The sequence below is a fragment of the Acanthochromis polyacanthus genome, chromosome 18 (assembly GCF_021347895.1).
Source record: "Acanthochromis polyacanthus isolate Apoly-LR-REF ecotype Palm Island chromosome 18, KAUST_Apoly_ChrSc, whole genome shotgun sequence".
Taxonomy (NCBI): domain Eukaryota; kingdom Metazoa; phylum Chordata; class Actinopteri; family Pomacentridae; genus Acanthochromis; species Acanthochromis polyacanthus.
Window position 1 is genome coordinate 17954546 of NC_067130.1, and position 19330 is coordinate 17973875.

The 19330-nt window shown below is 40.1% G+C and overlaps 1 protein-coding gene across 1 annotated transcript in view; it reads left to right on the plus strand.

The window, feature by feature from the left end:
* Window positions 1-19330, plus strand: part of lhfpl2a (LHFPL tetraspan subfamily member 2a) — a 53896-nt gene that overhangs the window by 13212 nt on the left and 21354 nt on the right. The window contains exon 2 of the mRNA XM_051938741.1: window positions 9914-9992. The gene's annotated coding sequence lies outside the window, so the exon portion shown is untranslated. The remainder of the gene's footprint in view (window positions 1-9913; window positions 9993-19330) is intronic.

A 19330-nucleotide genomic window follows, 5' to 3' on the forward strand; every position in this document is an offset into this window, starting at 1 on the left:
CAGTGTGGCACACATGATTAAGATAAGGAAAGCTGAAAATCTGACAATTCTGTCTGTTTTTACGGTTTCTGGTGGTGATAAATTCTATCATTTTACTTCACATGACAGCAGCATCCTTAACTACATTGTAGTATTGAGTTGGTATTGGTCATTTTGTTCATTTACTACACATCACATGTAAGGAAGATGCTTTTCATGAACATCTTTACCTTCTTGGTCCACATTTTTTTTTAATCCAAAATGTCTCAATTTACAACTTCTCGGATGTTTTGATGCAAATCTCTCTAGTTTTCGGAATTTTCCATCAGCAAAGAAGTCAGCTGAGATGAGTTCAAGAACCATCTGAAAGCTGAAAATCCAACAACTCTCTGTTTTAACAGTTTCTTGCTCCTATAAATGGTGTGATTTTTTTGTATTTTTTTTTTTAAAAGATAACCTATATTTCAACCCCGCTGATAGCTTTTCAGACATTCAGTGTCAAAACCATCTGAAAATGTGCTGTGTAGACTCAACAGTGTTTTAAGTGAAACCTTTAGTGTCGACATGGCCCAATTCAAACATTTTAAGGGCAGGCGTGCACTTAACTGGATCATGTAAACACTTACTTGATCTTATCCTCTTCTCAGGATGGTTGGTCACGTTACAGAAACCGTTATGGGCTTTAGACCATCAGATTCCTGGCGGCCGATGGTCTGTGACACTGAGTGGGACTCTTATCACTGCAGCCTCAGAGGCAGAAAAGATGATGGCGCTTTGTCTTTCGGACATGATAGCACAATTTGGCGGACATGAGCCAGACTGCAGCACATAAATACTGGTGAGGAGGGGAGCGGGTGAATGTGTGTGTATGAACTCATGTGAAAGTCCTTCGCCCATTATGTCTGTCATCATGTCTGGGAGCGACTTGGCTCACGTCCAGTCCGGAGAAACTACCCTCCTATCCACATTAAGACCGCACTTAATACACCTGTCTTTTAACATAAAGAGAGCCCTCGGTGATGACTTCACCACATCTAAACAAAGACGACACACACACACACGTAAAGCCAGAGTTATAATTTTATAATCGGCTGTTGTTTTTCATCCTTTAATAAGAGCTACAAAGCGTCCTCGCTGACTGATGCAGCTGCAGTTGACTGCTATGTTTCACTTCCAGCTAATCACTGTGAGGTGATGTCATCTGTGTGTGCGGTCTGAGGCTTACAGGCAGGACGCACACACATCTATGTATGCATGTACGCGCACACACACACACACACACACACACACACACACACACACACACACACACACACACACACACACACACACACACGAGGAAATTGGATATAGTGTGGATAATCATTGCATTAGTGCAGAGTGTGTAATCAGCGTGTGCCTGAGGGAGTAAAACACACCTTGTGTTTTTACTTTACTTTAATGGCTCAGTTTGTGCTGCAGTGTTAAGTGTTTTTGTGTGGAGGTGGATGAGGGTGTGTGTTTGTGTCAGGGGGAATTAAAGGACAACTGAGGAGATGGAGCTGGATGTGAGCAGCGTGACGTCACTGAAAGGGATCGATTTCCGTGTGCAGATAATCATTTCAAGGAATTCAGGCCAAAAAATGACCAATGTCCTGGAATTTTTCAGAAAGCATAAAATAGTGAACACTGTTGCCATCAGCGTGACTACTTCACTATTTACAGCAATAACTGCACACTGCTTGAAGTCCTAAATCAATTATTTGGACAGATGCTGTGGTATAAGTTACAATTTTCGAGGGAATTCTTGCGTTTCGTTTCGGCTAAAAAAAGAAAAATGTGAAAACAAAATTGATTTTGTTTCATTCTGCGCCAAACAAGCATGCTCCCTTATGACTTGAGATCATGATTTATAGACAAGAGCATCTCTGTAGCACCACAGAGCTTTATCAGTGAAAGTACGCTACCGTTCAAAAGTTTGGGGTTTCCCAGAAAGTTTCATGTTTTCCATGAAAACTCACACTTTTATTCATGTGCTAACATAACTACACAAGGGTTTTCTAATCATTAATTAGCCTTTCAGCACCATTAGCTAACACAATGTAGCATTAGAACACAGGAGTGATGGTTGCTGGAAATGTTCCTCTGTATCTCTATGTAGGTATTCCATTGAAAATCAGCCGTTTCCAGCTAGAATAATCATTTACCACATTAGCAATGTCTATATATGATTAATTTAATGTTATCTTCATTGAAAATAACAATTTTTCTTTCAAAAATAAGAACATTTCTGAGTGACCCCAAACCTTTCAATGGTAGTGTATGTTATTACACATTTTCACTTAAAAAAATGCAGTTCGGTTTGGATATTTCACTGTTTTCTACAAGGATCATCAGGTCTTTAGAAGTAGCCTTTTTCCTGACACATGTTAGCTTTATCATCCGTCCTTTAACATGACATCATTAAATAAATACACTGAAGAATTACTCAGAATGTTATGATGCAAAAACATTGCAGATAACTTTAAAAACAAGTCAGTAGGATCTATTAAAATGTCATCCAGTGATCGTGTTTTCAACAAGTTTACGGAACAAATGTTCATTTAATTAGCTATCTGGTCCAAGTCCAAGTACATGGCTTGTAATTGCATCTAGTTCAACCTTGTGTATTGAGCTGGATTTGACCTAAGACCTATGTAAGTTTGCTGTCATGACTTTACAGAAAAGTTTCCCAACACTGAGGTCAGATTAATGGAAATTTGTACACATATGAAAGGGGCTTACTTAGCAACAGTTGTCTTTTTCAGGCATCAAAAACATTGTCAGAAAGAAAAGAAACCTTTTTTTATCTGTTTCTGTCTAAAATCCGGCCATCATTTCAGAATCTAGGTGACAAATTTGTTCTTGTTCTAAGCTGCATAAGAGCAACAGTCACTGAGGTGCATCAGGCTTAACAAATAATCTGTTGGATGTTTACCTTTATGACCCTCTATGTGGAAATTAAACAGCATTGTTTCTGTGGTTTCTGCCTTCGACCTTCATCAGTGGGCAGAACTCGCACCCAAACCTGAAGCGGAAGCTGCACAGGCACCAGAACCCCGACAGTTTTTTCCTCCCCTCTTTGAAGAGCTCCTGGCAAAGCTTTCAAAGCCCCTCTGTCTCAGCGCTGGCTCCTAAAATAACGTGTGGTAAATGTAACACAGCTGCCCAGCTGAGCAGGAACAGGCAGCGCTTATTATTCCCAACAACAATAATTGCTTTTGTTTATCCTGAGTTGCGTTTTACCCTTTCTTTGTGCATTCCGATACATTTTATGCGACCGAGTGGAGTCTCATTATCAGCTACCGCTTGTGTTTGATTTAACAGCAGTGAAAAGCCAGAGTCCTCTTGTCCCACATGCACGATACTGATCCACTGAGCTGCCACTGAGCGGTTTCTGTGGTGCTGATGCAGCAACAGTTTGCTGGTCATATAAAAATGTTCCAGTGGCACACACACACACACACACACACACACACACACACACACACACACACACACACAATGATGAGGTCATTGTTGGTCAAGTCTGTTTTGTATTGTATGAACAGACAGCAGCTGCTATGCCCATTCACTTCCAGTCTTCAGATAGGCGGCTTATATAACCAGGTTTAGCCTGACAATATGTATTGTGTTTCTCCAGAGACACATGTTCCCACTCGCTTTAACAGTTGCAAATACAGTTTTCACTGTTTACACACACACTTTGTAACAACACACCGTGTTTGACCTTTCAGATCAGTCAGGTGACTCACAGCTTTCACACAGAAAAATCACTTTTAGCGGCTGATCTTCAGCAGTCTATAAATATTTGACTTTTTCCTCCTAATGGCTGTGCAGCAGCAGTACATTACAGTGCAGTGATTAGCGTTACGAGGGTGAGTGGGGCTGGGCGCTGGCTGCTTCCTGACACCTGTGCCGTGTATGTTAGCCCGAGGGACGGGGCTCCCGAGCTGGTTGTTTTAATGAGAATGCTCTCTGCTCAGCCTCACATGCCTCTCATTACTGCCCACAGACCCAGAGAGTGAAGAGGAGAAGAGAGGATGGGAGGAAAAAATATAAAACAGATGCCGACGGCAGGGGAAGATGTGTCTGATTCGCTGTCTCGTTCCTCACTGCCAGATGCAGTATTAGTGCTTGATGTGCCGGGGATTTGACAGACGAGTCTGTAATTTAGATTAAACGCTGTCTTCCAAGTGCATCTACAGAAACACTTAAAGGACTAGTTCAGCATCCTGGAAATTAGTTTCTTCCAGAGAGTTGGATTGGAAGAATAAATCAGCCTCACACCTGTCTGATATGCAGCTACAGCCAACAGGGTGTTAGCTTAGCTTAGCATAATGACTATAAACAGAGGGAAACATCTAGTGTGGCTAAAGAAGGAGTGCCACAAACTGGTAATTATTTTCATCATGATTAAAATGCTGAATCAATTCTCAATTAATCAAACCATCATTCGGTTTGTAATCTATTAGAAACCATTAAGAACTGACTATAACAATGTCCTAGATCACAAAACTTCATGATTACATGTCTTGTTTTGCCCAATCAGTTGTCAAACAGCCAAAAATATTGAATTTTGTTGATGGAAGTCCATGAAAAGCATCAGGTTTTCACAATTAAAGTGTCCGAAAGCACAGCATCTTTAAGTGTCTTTTGTCGTAGGAGTCATCCAAAACCCCAAGATACTCTTTTTTTTTAAATCTAAAAATATGGAAAGCACTACATTTCTTACATTTATTTTGTCCTGGGGCACAAGATGGGCTAGCAAAATGTCTTGTGTGGCCCAAAAAAACTGTCCAAAACCCCCCAATATTAGTGTTCTTCAATGCAGTTTTCACTTTTACAGTAGAGATAGTCATGAATGTCTTGTTTTGTCATCATCCAAAACCCCCAAATATTATTTTTCTTCAATGTAAGTCCATAAAAAGCAGCAAATTCTCACATTTGTGACCATAAAATTTTTACCTTTTGAGACTGAAAAGTTACGTGGGCGATTACTGGTAATCCAGTAAAAATTACACATCTTCAATTTGTGTTTTTAAAGTAACAAGAAACCAGCGGAAAATTCAGTCACTGCTCACCGCCAACAAATAGTCTGGCACACAACAACCTGTAAAACCATGTAATTGTTCACCTTTTATTTGCCGGGTTTAACACAATTGATCATAAGTGAGCTCTGAAGATGCTTTTGGCACATTAACCTCTCTGCAACAAAGCGAGCAAAAGCAGTTCCTAAAGCCATTTCGCTGAATGATGGCAGCCCACATGCGTCTCTTCCTTCCAACTCCCCTGTTCCCAAAGCCCTTATACACTACAAGAAAGACCCTTTTGTGGTGGTTCTGGCTGCAGTGAACATGCCTGGAGTGAACATGCCTGCAGTCTCCACATAACAGACCGCCCCCAGCTGTGGAAAGGTTCAACAGCTGAGCACCAAATCCCGGCACCTCGGCTCAGAGGTATTCCCCAGTTTAATGCGTGTTAGGGCATTTTTTGGCATCGCTTTAGAAGGCAAAAATAGCACCGGGATTGTCACAGTTGGGGAAAATCCCCTTAGCTGTGGCAATTTGGAAAATGCCAAACATGGATATACATTGCAGAGGGTCTCCTGAGGGCAAAACAGAACTCAGAACATCAGTCTGCTGGTGGTAAATGTGGTCTACTATTACTGTAATGTTCTTCCTTTCCAGCCATGTAACTCCACCTTCTTACTTCTTTCATTGAACTTGATTGTAAAGTGGAGCTTCTAGTTTTCTTTTGTCATACTCTGATTCAGAATTCTTACAAAACTACTGATAAACAGTCAAACCAAATCATGAAAAATTTGAAATCAATGTTGGGATGTAGTTGCGTACAACTGAAGTAGATCAGTGGAAGATCACTGATTTAACAACGTGCTAGCATCTGGTTACTCTGTCAAGGAATGCGGCAGAGTTATTTGATGATCAGTGTTGGTTTGTCTGTCCGTCCGTCTGTTTGCAACATTACTCAAAAATGGATCGACAGATTTGGATGAAATTTTCAGAGGTCAGAAATGACACAAGGACCAAGTGATTAGATTTTAGCAGTGATGCGGCTTGTAGTCTGGATCCATGGATTTGTTAAAGGTTTCTGTATCATTGCCAGATAATGGCGCTGTAACTATGACTACAAATGGACACTATGATCTCATGGTTGCGATTCCATTACAAAATACTGCAGACTTATCGGTACTTAATTGTTGGAAATGATACTAGGAACAAGTGAGTAAATTGTGGGGGTGTTTCCGAGTCCCATCAATTCCCGCCGCCCGCTACATATTTAGGTCACGTGATTCGGTATCTGTACATAACATACACATGCATAACACACACCTGTGCTCAGTGCATGGTCATTTTGTTTGTGAGTACATCTATATCAAATGGCCACGTTCAAATGCTGCATTTCTAAAAATAAAGGCTGCATTTCTGACAATGCCATATGGAGGAATGAACAGCCTTGGCGGAGTACTGCCGCTCTCTGAGTGCTTTTCTAGTTTATTAATGTGCATCTGTTGTGTAAACTAGATGTTGATATCCTATCTAGGGAAAACCACTGTGAATGCATTGGAGCTGCTGTGTGAACCATGTGTTATTTTGACCTTATTGCAACTTTTTGTGGCGAACTACTGACGTTTTTTCCCCACACATCTTATCTGATTACATAATATTTCTTTATTTAAAGATTAAGTTAAATAAAAACAAAGCACAATTGGTGCTACAGCAGACATCAGGAAATTTTTGTCCACACCTGCTGCTGTTTACCAGCATTTGATCAAATCAGAGTATTTTCAGGTCCCCTTATTTCACTCAGCATGATATCTAAAACAAAGAGGTTCTATTGTGCAGAAAGGTTGAAGAGCTTTCACCACGTATTTGGTCACTGCTCATGTTTTCTTTTGCTGCAAAGGCACTTGGCTCCGCGCTGGGTGACGGCATAAAAACAAAAAAATCATTTTGCACCTTTAAGGCCAACTTTATTCATGAACACAATTCACGTGTGGCCCTTTACTGAATCACGCTCATAACAGTCATACAAATAATGGTATTACTAAAATTTACAGTACAAGAATCCAATTGGCCTCCTTTATGTATTTCAGAATTCTCCAAAATGACTCTTCAAACCCGAGGTTGTTCATTACCGATCATTAGACCGCTACAGAACTGAACTGAGTAAATGCTTTAGTTGCTACTATGCTGCTATTTTCTACTGATGGTTTAGTGCTCATCCTTTTGACTCGGCTGGGAGCAGATAAATATTTAATCAAGGAACTTGCCATTAGCCCTGTTTTAGTGGTCACCCTCCCACAAGCCTTTCACAGTCATTGATTCAAGTGCGTGCCCTCCACTTGGGAACATCACTTCACCTGTTGTTTTCTTGCAGCTGTGTCAGAGAGCCCATGTAAGAGAGTGTGAATGAAGGCCTTAGTAAATAATTTGCCTGCAGTGGAACTTAAAGAATTTGGATATTTCCCCAGCTTGGAATCCACTCAGCAGTGCTAAGTGGCCCCTGAGGCCCCTCTCTGGATCACTGATAGATGAAGTACCTTGTCAGTCACATGTCACCACAGAAACGGTGTGCTTCATTGTCACATGTCATTCCTCTGTCTGCACAAATCGCCAAAAAAACCCCTCCAGCGTTTGTCTAAGACGCACCAGTCTGTTTGGTGACCATTCATCCTCTGTGAGCATTTCTGTTTAATCCTGTTAAGTCACACTATTGACTCGATCCCTGCACTCTTTGGACAATATTCACTAAAAGGCCTCAACAGGGCCGAGTAAAAGGGAAGAGAGTCATCCATTAGTTAATTATCTACAGCCGAGCAGACCTATGGGTGCTATTAGCATGTGAGGGCCAGAGAAACCCGAATCTGCTGCTGACAACAGGGACATGTTTGATTACCATCAGCGCTGCTATTGAGTTTTCATTTGTTTGCTCTGAAGTGGTGATTGCTTTCTTGCTACAGGGATCAGTTGTGAAGATTTATTATTATTTGTAGTGGTGATTCGACTTACTCAGAATGTTATGATGCAGTTTGTAGCAGGAAGAGAAGTCACCTCGGTGTGAGAAATTGCACCTACTATGATCATTGTTTGAATTGAAACCCACAGAGTAGTTTTTCAGGGTCACCAAAAAGTACCTCCCCTGGAAAAAAAGGACCCTGAAAGTGGTTCTAAAGGGGCAGTTCTTCTTTAGACTGTACTAAAACAGCCCTCAAGTTCCTGCAGTGGAAAACAGCCTTTTGTTTACCAGCTAGCCGCTCACTTTTGCTGTTTGCCATTAGAGCGATACCATATATTGGGTTTATCTCGGCCTTTTAGCTAAAAATAGCCACCTGGTGTGGCTGGAATTGATGACGGGAATGATATGGACCCAAAGGAGCAAGGTATGTAAAACCAAAACAATGACCTGAAAGGTGCTAAAATGTTCCATCACTGTGTTTCTATAATGTGCTTTTATGCACACTTTTAACCCTCTTGTTGTCCTGCAGGTCAAAATTTACCCGTTTTAGCTTGAAAATGTGGAAAAAGCATATATTTTCATAGTGAAACCTCTAATGTCCACATTTTCAACATTTTGGGGAAATATTTGAACATTTTCGGTGGAAAAAAGAAGTGTTATAAATCTTAAGAACTTTCACAAAAAAATCAACCAAAATCCAGTGAATTTTGCTAGATTTTGGTTGATTTTTTTTTTGTGACTGTTCTTAAAGAAAATAGAAGTTTTACTGATGTATATGTAATGACTTTTGGTATTTTTAGGATTTTTTTGAAAGATGTTTGCAAATTTTTTGAAAATATTTACAAGAATTTTCTTGACAAATTTTGGGGATTTTTAAAAAAAAATAAAACTTCTAAGGAATTATTGGAATTTTCTTCCTGGAGGTTTTGCAAATTTTCAGAAATTTGGGGATTTTTTTTGCTGAATTTTTGGATTTTTTTTTTAGACAAGGAAACAATATTTTTTGGTACCTGTAAATGAGGACAACAGGAGAAGTATTGGATTAGAAAATTGAAACAGCCCACCCAAATAACTCCCCTGTTTGTACAAAAAAAAGAAAAGAAAAAAGTTTTTACTCTTGTGTTTTTGACTTCGTGAAGATTAACTTAATTTGTTTCTTGAGAGTTTTGAGTTAAGAAAGATTAGATTATTTCTGCATTTGCGGCCACTTTTCAAAAAATTAGCTTAAAATTGAATTCACAGTAATGTAGAAATAACTTATGAGTGATATCTGTCAAATTATGTGTAGTAATTTGATCCGTTATTGGTATAAAAATGTTGCTCAGTGCAGCTTTAACCTTTACAGGGAAATGACCACAGCAAAAGTTCACTAATTCAATCTGATCACAAGATTAGAGTAATCACATTGTATCTTCACTGTGCGGTGATGGGAAAATGTCACTAACTGGAAAAGTAGAAGTGAAAAACTTCACCATCAGGAGGAAAAAATTCACACTAATTAGTTTGAAGTCGTCCGGGTTGCATCGAGTTGCGGTTGGTTATTAACCAGCAAATCTGTGCTGATGTCAGAGTTAAAATTAGGATGTGGGAAAGCAGATTGTGGTTATTTACACCTTATGCACAGAGCTTATGACTTATCCCACTTACAATGCGTTTTTTGTGCTCGACATTATGCAACTGCTCCACCGGGACCCAAATGAGGGATGCAGACATCAGCGTCTCTTCTCGGTTTTTATGGACATGTGAAACAGTTTAAAGGTTTCTCCAGGTGCAGCTGCTCCTCAGTCTCCGCTTTAGATGGAAAATACCAATGAGCAATGAGAAAAGGATGCTTGTTATTGTTGGGGAGCCAGCAATGACTGAACTGTTGCTCTCTGGAGACGGTGTGTTTTTGTGATTTGGACTCATCACCGCATTGTTGCTGTGATCTCTGCAGGTTGAGAGGACTCTTACATCACCTGGATTTAACCGAGGAGATTTTGTCTCTGCGTCCGCCACCGGATTCCACACAGAAGGTCGGTGTTTTCATGTCTCGTCACGTGTCCTTTATTTTCATCTGCAGTCTTGAGCCCACTGACATGTGAAGCTTTCCTTCTGCAGCAAAACAAAACAAACAGAAACATGGCTTCCTGTGATTCATGCGATGATATTATTGGGGTTCCTGCCTCCTTTATGTTACGGGTGGAAATGGAAGCTGTTCCCATGGTCTCATTGTTCAGGGCAGGTGTTAACTTACACCTTTAAACACCCTCAAATCCTTTATTCTAAATCTGCTTCTTACTATTAGTATTTTGGATGTGCATTAATACAAACTAACCTGTAAAGTTTGTTACTTTCAAACAGAAAATACATAAACTTTAGCTACTGACACGTTAAAACAAGGTCATTTTAACATGTAGCCTCTAAACACAGGCTGGACATGTCTGTAAGTTCACCAAAGACTATTTTCTTTGTTAAATTTGATTTGTGTCAAAATGCCCCAAAATACAAAGGTTACACCATTCGGTTTTTATTTAACTTGTTTTAGAGAGCTCTTGGTTTAAATTATGGTTATTTTTGAGGCTTTAATTTATATAAAAACTGAATTATTTTGTTTTACACGGAGACAATGTTTAAATATATAGTTTCACTGACTCATATACAGCACCCTTCAATTGTATTTTAACAGTAGAGTGAAATTTAAATAGTATTTGCATGAACACATTTTTATCTGTCTCTATCTGCCAATCCTGTATATGGATATGTGTGTGTATAAAACTTCTGGATATATATTAGTTAATTCAAAGTTGTTTGAATGCATACATATAGTTAAATGTAACAAAATAGCGAAATTCAGTGTTTGCAGCTGTACTTCAACTACACTAATCAAGCATATACAATTTGAATTGCTGCCTAAAGTAGCAGAAGTATCAGCTTATGTCCACTGTTGACATAGTTTGGAGAGCACTGTAAATCAACAAAATATTGTGATTATCTCTCAGCATAGCAGCACTGTAAACCGCACCCCAAACATTAGCAACAAAATCAAATCAATATCTTTCTGAACTAAAACAACTCTATAACCTTCATGAAGCTATAATTTATTGTTTTAAAACTCCAACAAATGTGGTTCAGTGTACCTAATCTAATCTAAACGTTTCTGTCTCTGTGTCACTGCTCTGCGCCTTGAACCTCAAATTCCAAACAGCATCTTCGCCCGCTTCAAGTTCGCTCTGTGTTTTCATTGTCTGCCTCGCTGACTCTTGAAGTCTGTCCCGTGTATTTATCAGGGTGAAGGAGGAAGCTGGGGGTGTAGGGGCAGGGGGGCATGTTTTTCCAATATGGAGGAAAACAATGGAATGGCAGATATTGAGCAGGGACCACCTGTGAAGGTCATTTCAAAGTGGAAAGCCCCCGTTAGCATAATAAACACAATAATCGTGTGTCACTTTGCTCCTAAAATAGAGAGACTTCATGTCAGAGGCTCACTTCCTGTTATCTCATCCTTGTTTTTGACTGAGCCTCCTTTGTCTTTATGCTGTATGTTTCCGGGTGTTTTCTGCTCCTGTCACATTTTTACTCACTGTGGGCTCAATATGAAATCCAGCTCTTCTATGAAACAGCACAACCATGGCTAGAACATTTTCCAAGGTTTGTTCTTGTCTCTTATTTTCTGTACACACAGCCTGCAGTTCATCTGAAAAGTCCCTGGATTTTTGTCACGTGACTGTTGGTAACAGCTGAGTCAACCAAGACTTCACAATGCTGAGAAACACAGATTTTAATATCTTTTTTTTGTATAATCTTGTTAGTACATATTGTTTTTGGGCGGTATTTTTTAAACAGTTCAAACAGCCTAGATTTGGTTCAATTAGATTTCCTGACAAAGTGAAAGTCCCACATGATAAAGCCAAAGATCATTGGGATTCTTTATATATTTATAGTTTTTGGCTCTGATAGGTTGTGCAATTTTGGCATTTCTTAAAAGATAGCATGCCTTTCAAATCCCCTGGTGAGTTTCGGGGTTCAGAGGGTTAAACACAGAAATGCAAATATGCTCAGGTTTCATATTTAAATTGATAAATTCAAACAGTTTTATTTCAATCTGGACCATTTCGTGTCTATCTTTATCTTCTCAGCAGTTTTCCATGGCTCATTTATTCTGGATATATGAGACATGACAGTTCTTATATATCCTCCCGTGTCAGCTCTGTGTCAAACAGATCTTTCCTATTGTGTCTGCGGGATGCTGCCGTGCTGTAATCTGGCATGGACAAGTTTTTGTGAGGATTTCATAAGAGACGCATGACTCTCTGACACTCATCTCTTTGTCTGCAAGTGAAAGCACCTACACATCTCATGTTACTCCCCCCGAAACTGGTGCGACAATAGCAACACGCTTCTTCATTTCTCAGCTTCCCACCTCTTCTCTCTGTCCACAGCATCTCCTTTTCACTCCCCTCATTCGTCTCCGTCTCCTACGCATGCTGTGTTTTGCCGGAGGCCTGAGAGCAGAGATGATATCACTTAATACTTTTATTATCCAAAACTCAAGCAAGAGAGAGTCCGGGTGCCAGCGTTCCTCAGCAGTGCTTACTTTTGATTTTGAGCGGAGTATTGGGTTAAGCACCGAGTGCCCACATCAGCCATGGCTCTGCCCCCAGGGGCGTTAGGATAAAGCAGCCAGCGAGGTCTCAGCTTGCAGGGGAGTTTGTCTTGTTTTGTGTTATAGTGGGAATTCGGCTGGGAGCAGCAGGTCAGCGCCACGGGGAAGTTAGGATTAAACTGCACTCATCCCGAGCACAAAACACAGTGAGAACAATGCTTTTGGCCCTCCGGAGAAGAGGAGGGTCAAATACCATCCACCCAGCTCAGCAGAGTGACTGATTTCCTGAGTCTGGCCTAGAAAATAGGATTGGAAGTGGAAGGACTTTTCTCCTGCGACCCCCTGCGTTATGGACCCTGGGGCTGTTTGCAGGGCTGAGGTGGGGCTGGAAACGGTTAGGCATAATGGAGACAGTGTTACGCCTGAGGGCCCCAAACTCTGCAGCTCTCTGAACAGTGGGAAGCGGGGGAGAAGTGCGTGGGCTCCTCAGGGCTCCCCAGTCCATCAGCAGTCAGAGGAAATAGGTGCGAAGAATGTGGCCTCTAATTTCTTAAAGTGATATTTCAGCTAGTGGGCTATTTTAATTTTTCACCACTCGTGCTTTGATTAACAGGAGTCAGAGCAAATCTTGTAAATCTGGATCAGGGTTTATTCATTTTGAGTCAGTCGTATAACTACAACTTTTCTGTATTTTTCTTCATTCCCAACCATTTCTACACCTTTAAAGCTGTCCAAATTAAACTATTACAGCATGATATTGTGGTTTTAAGCTGGCTGAAACTGTTGATGTGTTCAAAGACACATCAGGAGATGGAGCCAGTTTCAAAACAGCAACTTTTTAAGGCAACATTGACAAGCAAATTGGAATTATACCTGAAGTGTTGGAGATATTTCCTTCAGATTGGATCAGACATTGTTGAATGCAATAACCAGAAGACAGATGAAAATTACGTCTGTGTTTCTCGACTTTACCACAACTTTGAGAAGTATAAGTAAGACAGGAAAACCAAACGCAACGTCATGTAAATGCATCAAAAAATGCTGTTAGGACTGCGTGATACATTTGGTGCTTTTCCACTAGCACCTACTCGCCTCGACTCTTCTCAGTTTGTGAGGTTTTCCATTAGGATGTATTACCTGGTACCAGGTACTGTTTTAGTACCTACTCAGCCAAGCGTGCTGAGTAGAGCCAAAAACCGGTGAGTGTTTTGTGACTTCAAGAAACTTTTATATTACTTATCCCATTGGTTATCTTACTTATCCCAACATCATCATGCATGACTCTTGAATACACTGATTTCTTTTAAACTTTACATTAAAGAAAAAGTTTGTTGATTTGCAGGCTCAGTTGTAGAGTTGCACAATTTATGTATTATTAGTCAAGATTGACTTTTCACAATAAAATGAACATGATTGAAAGTGATATTGGTGTAAAAAAAATGCTCCCCTCAAAGAAAACAACTAATGTTGATAAAAATAACCTAAATCTGACATTAAAACATTTTATTTCACCCCTTTCAAAGTAGTTTTTGACCTATCTGAGCTTCTGTACTCCAGTTACTGATTGGAGACTAGAGGCTTCTCTGTGCACGGACACCTAGCTAGTAGTGGGGAAGTCACAGATTTAAGCCACTCTCTGCAGAAGATGGCTTCTCTATTTAACAAACCATTTGCCTAATGAAGGTTTAGCATGTACATATTGTGAATAAAAGTACTTTTGCAAGTCAGACAGTGTGTGGGAGTCTGTTTGAAACTTGTAAATGTTTACCAGTGCCGTGTTTACACTAGCTGAGATTTGTTATTTAGCAGTAAACATAAGATGGACAAGTTTAACTGGGAAAGATTACAATTTTCATCTGATGATGATAGCACTAGATTAAAAGTCAGAGGATCATTGAACTCATTAAAGTTCATCCTGACTGACTTGTGCTGGTAGCATGGCAAAAAAATGTGTTGTATCACATTCTGCATGAGGCTTGTATGAGTAAAACACCCTGTTTTGGTTAGATATGCATTAGAGACAAGAGAAATGCTCTCCTCAAGATAAAAACTCAGGAGTTCTGTTTGCAGGGTCATGCAGCAACTGTTTTTTCTGTTTTAGTTTCCTCATAACAAACAGTAGTCATTGTTGCTCTGTTGTTTTGAATGCTCTGTGATGGATGCTATCAGTGTTGTGCTGCTGCTCCTCGCCCTCTTTAATCTGCAGCTCAAATGGCACAAGCTGATATTTAACTGCTAACAGATAGCATGCAGACGGAGTCAAAACAGGGGCAGTTTGTGGCAAACAGCACAGAGTAATCTCATCACGAGATCCAGTGAAACCCCGGTCGTCCGTGGCGGTCCAGCTGGCCACCCACTTTGAGGCCAGGCTGTGATATGTCAGATGGTCTTTGTTTTCCGTCCCCCTCTTAACCCTCATGCCGCGGGCTCGCCATACGACGGCTGTTTTGGTCAATATGAGAAGATGAGGGATTGTTGACCTTCGCCTTCCTCCACACAAGCACAGCTGAAGAACCACCCGGTTCCTCCTGCCAGAGCGACTTCTGCTCCGTCTCAAACCAGACTGACACTTAGTCGGTCAGATTATACAAACAGATGTTTCCATAGGGAACTGGTGACCACTCACACGGGGATCAAACAGGTGTGGATGTTTTGTGTGCCCAGATCCACATTTGTTCATGTGTACACTGCTCTGCTGTGTTTTTATTATGCTCTCTGTATGTATGGGCTTTAAAAAAAGACTCTTGGGGCGGATGAGGTTGTTTTCTTTTTCCCCTCATACAGCTTGTTTCACCACAACTTTTCCTCTCGGTCTGAGGTGTTATACGTCCTTGGTGCCTCTGCGGCCGCCACACCTCTCGCAGGTGTCCTCCCTGCTGACCATGAGCTGTGGGTCTGCTCAGCACTCGGGTCTTCATTATTCACCAATATTCCTTTTCCCTGCTTCTTTCTTTCCCACGCTCCTGTCTTACTTCCACCGGGGCTCAGTGTTGGGATTTCCTCACCTCCAACACATCCGTGTGTTTATGCTCCAGCACTGCTCCCCAGAAAGTTCATAAATTAACAAATATGCCGCAGAGATAACACTCCCACACTGAGATACGGTGAACCACAGCTGCTGCTGACAAGAGCATAATGGATAAAAATGACGTGGCGTGACCTCGCTGGGGGAAATTTATCTGTCTCTTGACCTTAACTGTTGTATTAAATAAATTGACCGATGTCAAATGAAGGAATAAGATGTTGAGGTTGTGAGTGAAGGTATGCTATCGTAAAAGATTGTAAGCAGTTGAACAATGAAGCATTGTCCTTTCAGAACACTGCTTATAACATCTCAGTGGGGTGCTGAACCTCCAGATCATTTTGGCACTTGCATGGAGTATTGAAATGCTAAGGGCTAGCAATTACTTCTGTTTTGTTCACAGTTTCTGAGTTAATTTAAAGTTTTGCTTGATTTTTAATTGTTTATTAATGGAAATGTTGGCATTTTGAGTGCTTTGGCTTCATTTTTAACCCTAAAATCCAAAAGTGGCCACAATTCCACCGTTTATTAGCATAACAAGCTGAATGAATCAGCAGTTTTTCAACTTTTTGATGGTTCATGAACTAATCTACTGTGTGGTTCAGTTGGTCGAGTTGTGATGCTCATCGAAGTCATTATTTTCAGTAAGTTGTTGGAAGATACGTTTAGCATGGTGAAACAGATTTTTCAAGTTGTGGTGTAGTAGTGATTAGTGTGAAAAAAAGCTTGGTTTATCCAAGCTGTAAAAATGTAGAGTCACCATACGTTCCAGTGTTGGTAACACCCAGGACATAGAGAAAATTCTGCGCATCTTGATTCCTCATAATTCCAATTTTTTATACAAGTATTGAACATTTTAAAATAAATTACAGCCTTCTAGCAGATTGCGTTCAGTATACAAGCCATTCTTCTGTGTGTACATGTTAAACATCTGCCTCTATGTGCCTGCTGATGGCCTTGAAGTGGCCAGATGGTCGTAGCTGCTCCCTCTGTGGGATTGAAACTCACCTCAGACTTCTCTGATTGCACAGAGAACTTAATGTATAGCAGTGAAGACTCCCAAAAATCCACGTGTCCCTCCAGATCCGCACTGAGCTTTTTTAGGGGCGAGCTTGACATATTCGACAGAAAAAAGTGGTGTACTATTAAGATCCATATGCTTCCACCGAGTGTCAGATACTTTAAAGCTAGACGTTTGGTTTGCACTCTAGTAATCTGCACGTGATTTCACCACAGTGAGCTGCTATTTTCCTCGACTGGAAACTCCATAAGCGCTCGTGAGAGCAAAATATTCCATTTGTCCATGCATTGCTTCCATCTCTTTCCACTGCAGCTTTAAAAGCGTAGTTTCTTCAGGGTGGCTGGACAGCGGAGTGACATAACAGCACAGCTCCGATTGGAAACACGTGGAGATAAAAACCTCAGTGAGATATCTCAGGCATGTCCGGGAATCGAGTGTCCACATGAGCCAAAATAAAGCATTTGGTTTCTCTTGTATGAAATCAGTTCCTTCCTGAAGGCTTTATCAATCTGGGGCTTTGGCACACCTGAATATTCAGGTTGCAGGTGTGTGAACACAGAAACCTCACTGTGGGTGGTGCAGTCACGTTCATAACTTTGCTTTACATTATCAAGATAAATGTATAAACTCCTGTAAGAGCTACATAACACCTGAATGTACACATTGTGCACTGAGGATCATTTTTCCTGTTAATTATTACGATCTGAAATTGGAAATGATGGGGATGTAAATGATCTTTGGTGCAGACTACTTTGTCTATATTTCTATTGAAATATTGTATAACAATATAGAGAACAAGCAGAAAGATATATTGAAGTATCAAGAAAAGCTTTAAAATGTGGAGTGGTGCTGATTTCTTTTTTTTGGCCACTTGAAACAAGTTCTAAACAAAACATTAGCATATTAATACCTTACCCAATTGTTATCTGCTATCCAGCTGTTTAGCATGATGTTGTGTTCCTGGCCTTTGGCTGAATATAAATCAGGCATTCATTGACTTTTATCTCAGGTTTTTGTCTCAACCAACTCCTAAATACAATATGTGACTCTCTGAGCTTGATTTATGTTGCTGTGTTGAACTTATACTGTAACTTATGCAATTGACAATTTGACATTTGATCTGTTTTCATAACCTGTTAAGTTTTTTTTCAAGCAAAAGCAACAAAATACTGTTTTGCAACCATTGTCATTTCAGTATCCTTTAGTTGTTGAGTTTTGTTCAGAAAAAAACACACTTTTTTGTCACTTTTTTACATGTCATAAACAATTTCTTAAATTTATAACATACAAAACTAATCAACCGAATAACTTAAATGAAAATAATCATTAGTTGCAGCACCACTATGAAGTAAAGGCTATTTTCTAGTGGAATAGGGTTACAAAAACAGATTTTCAGGGCTTACATTAGCTTTATTACAGTATTCTGAAAGAATTTGAAACCAAAAAAAAAGATTTTCATGTTAAGGTCACTTCATAACATACCTTCACGCAAATTCTCAGTTGGATTTCTTTTGTGCAACCTGTTGTCTGACTGCTGTCACTCGTCACCCTGCTTTGCTTCACAGTCATCCTCTTTCTTCAGATCTACATGATACCAGTGACTGAAGTCTGACAGTGAAAGATGAATGACCAGCAGCTCACAGGAGGACTCCGTTGAGTCTGTATGAATGATGCTTCAGCCTGGCATGTGTCCGCTGGATGCATGAGGATCTTTACTCCCTTCTGATTCTCTGGTCTTTGATGTGAGGGTCTGGGCTGTGTCCGAGCTCCCAAAGCTGCCAGCAGAAATCTGCCGGAGCATCTTCACTTCAGCAGCACTGTTGGCTTTCTCTTCGACTGTAAGAGGATATGCAGTCAGTGTCTGGTTGATCTGTGTCTCCAAATCACTAACATGATATGTGAAGTCTGTTCACAGTCAGACTGCTGAGAAAACTAAACCTACAACAAAAAGTGTGGTTGACTCTGTGTTGAATGGTGTATTTTACACCTCAGTGCAAAGATTGTCTGGTCAGAAGCTGAGTAGCTATAGTATGTAGACAAACTCTGTTAGGTTCTGGTTTTCTCTGCATTTTGAGGTGGTGTACATGGAGCTCTAATAGGACAGCAAAAAGCTCAAGAGCTTAAGTGAAAAAACTGATTAAATACTGGGTTTATTTAGTCTAATGTAAATGACGAACATTAGCATGTACAGCTACATGAAGAGAGTTGCAGCAGGTCACAAAAGTAATTCCATTACACGACTAGCTTAGTATTTACTGTAGTAAATGGCCGGACATTAAATAAATTAATAGTTAGTAGCTTGAAGGTAAAATAGATAGCAAATACAAACACTAAAAAAATCATAAACAAATTCACAACTCGACTATTGAAAGCCAGTACAAGAATGCTACCATAATGTAAGCTAGCATCTGTTTCTGCTCCTGTAACTAAAGTTAGCTAATACATCGTCACGTTTACATTGGTTAATACTCATCCTAAAAGTTTCCTGTTGCAATGTTAAGATTATTAAAACAGAAATTTCAAAGACACCTGAATTTATGATGAATTATTAAACTATATTGGAGGTAGATAACTTTTCATGGATCGTCACCCGTTGTAGATCTGACTTAAATGTTAGCTTTAGCTTTTAGCACAACTTTATGTAAGTAGCCATAAAGTAGTTTTTATGGTACTTTTATTTTAACTTTTTTTAAAGGTTTAATTGAAAATGTTAAAGAGCCGGGAG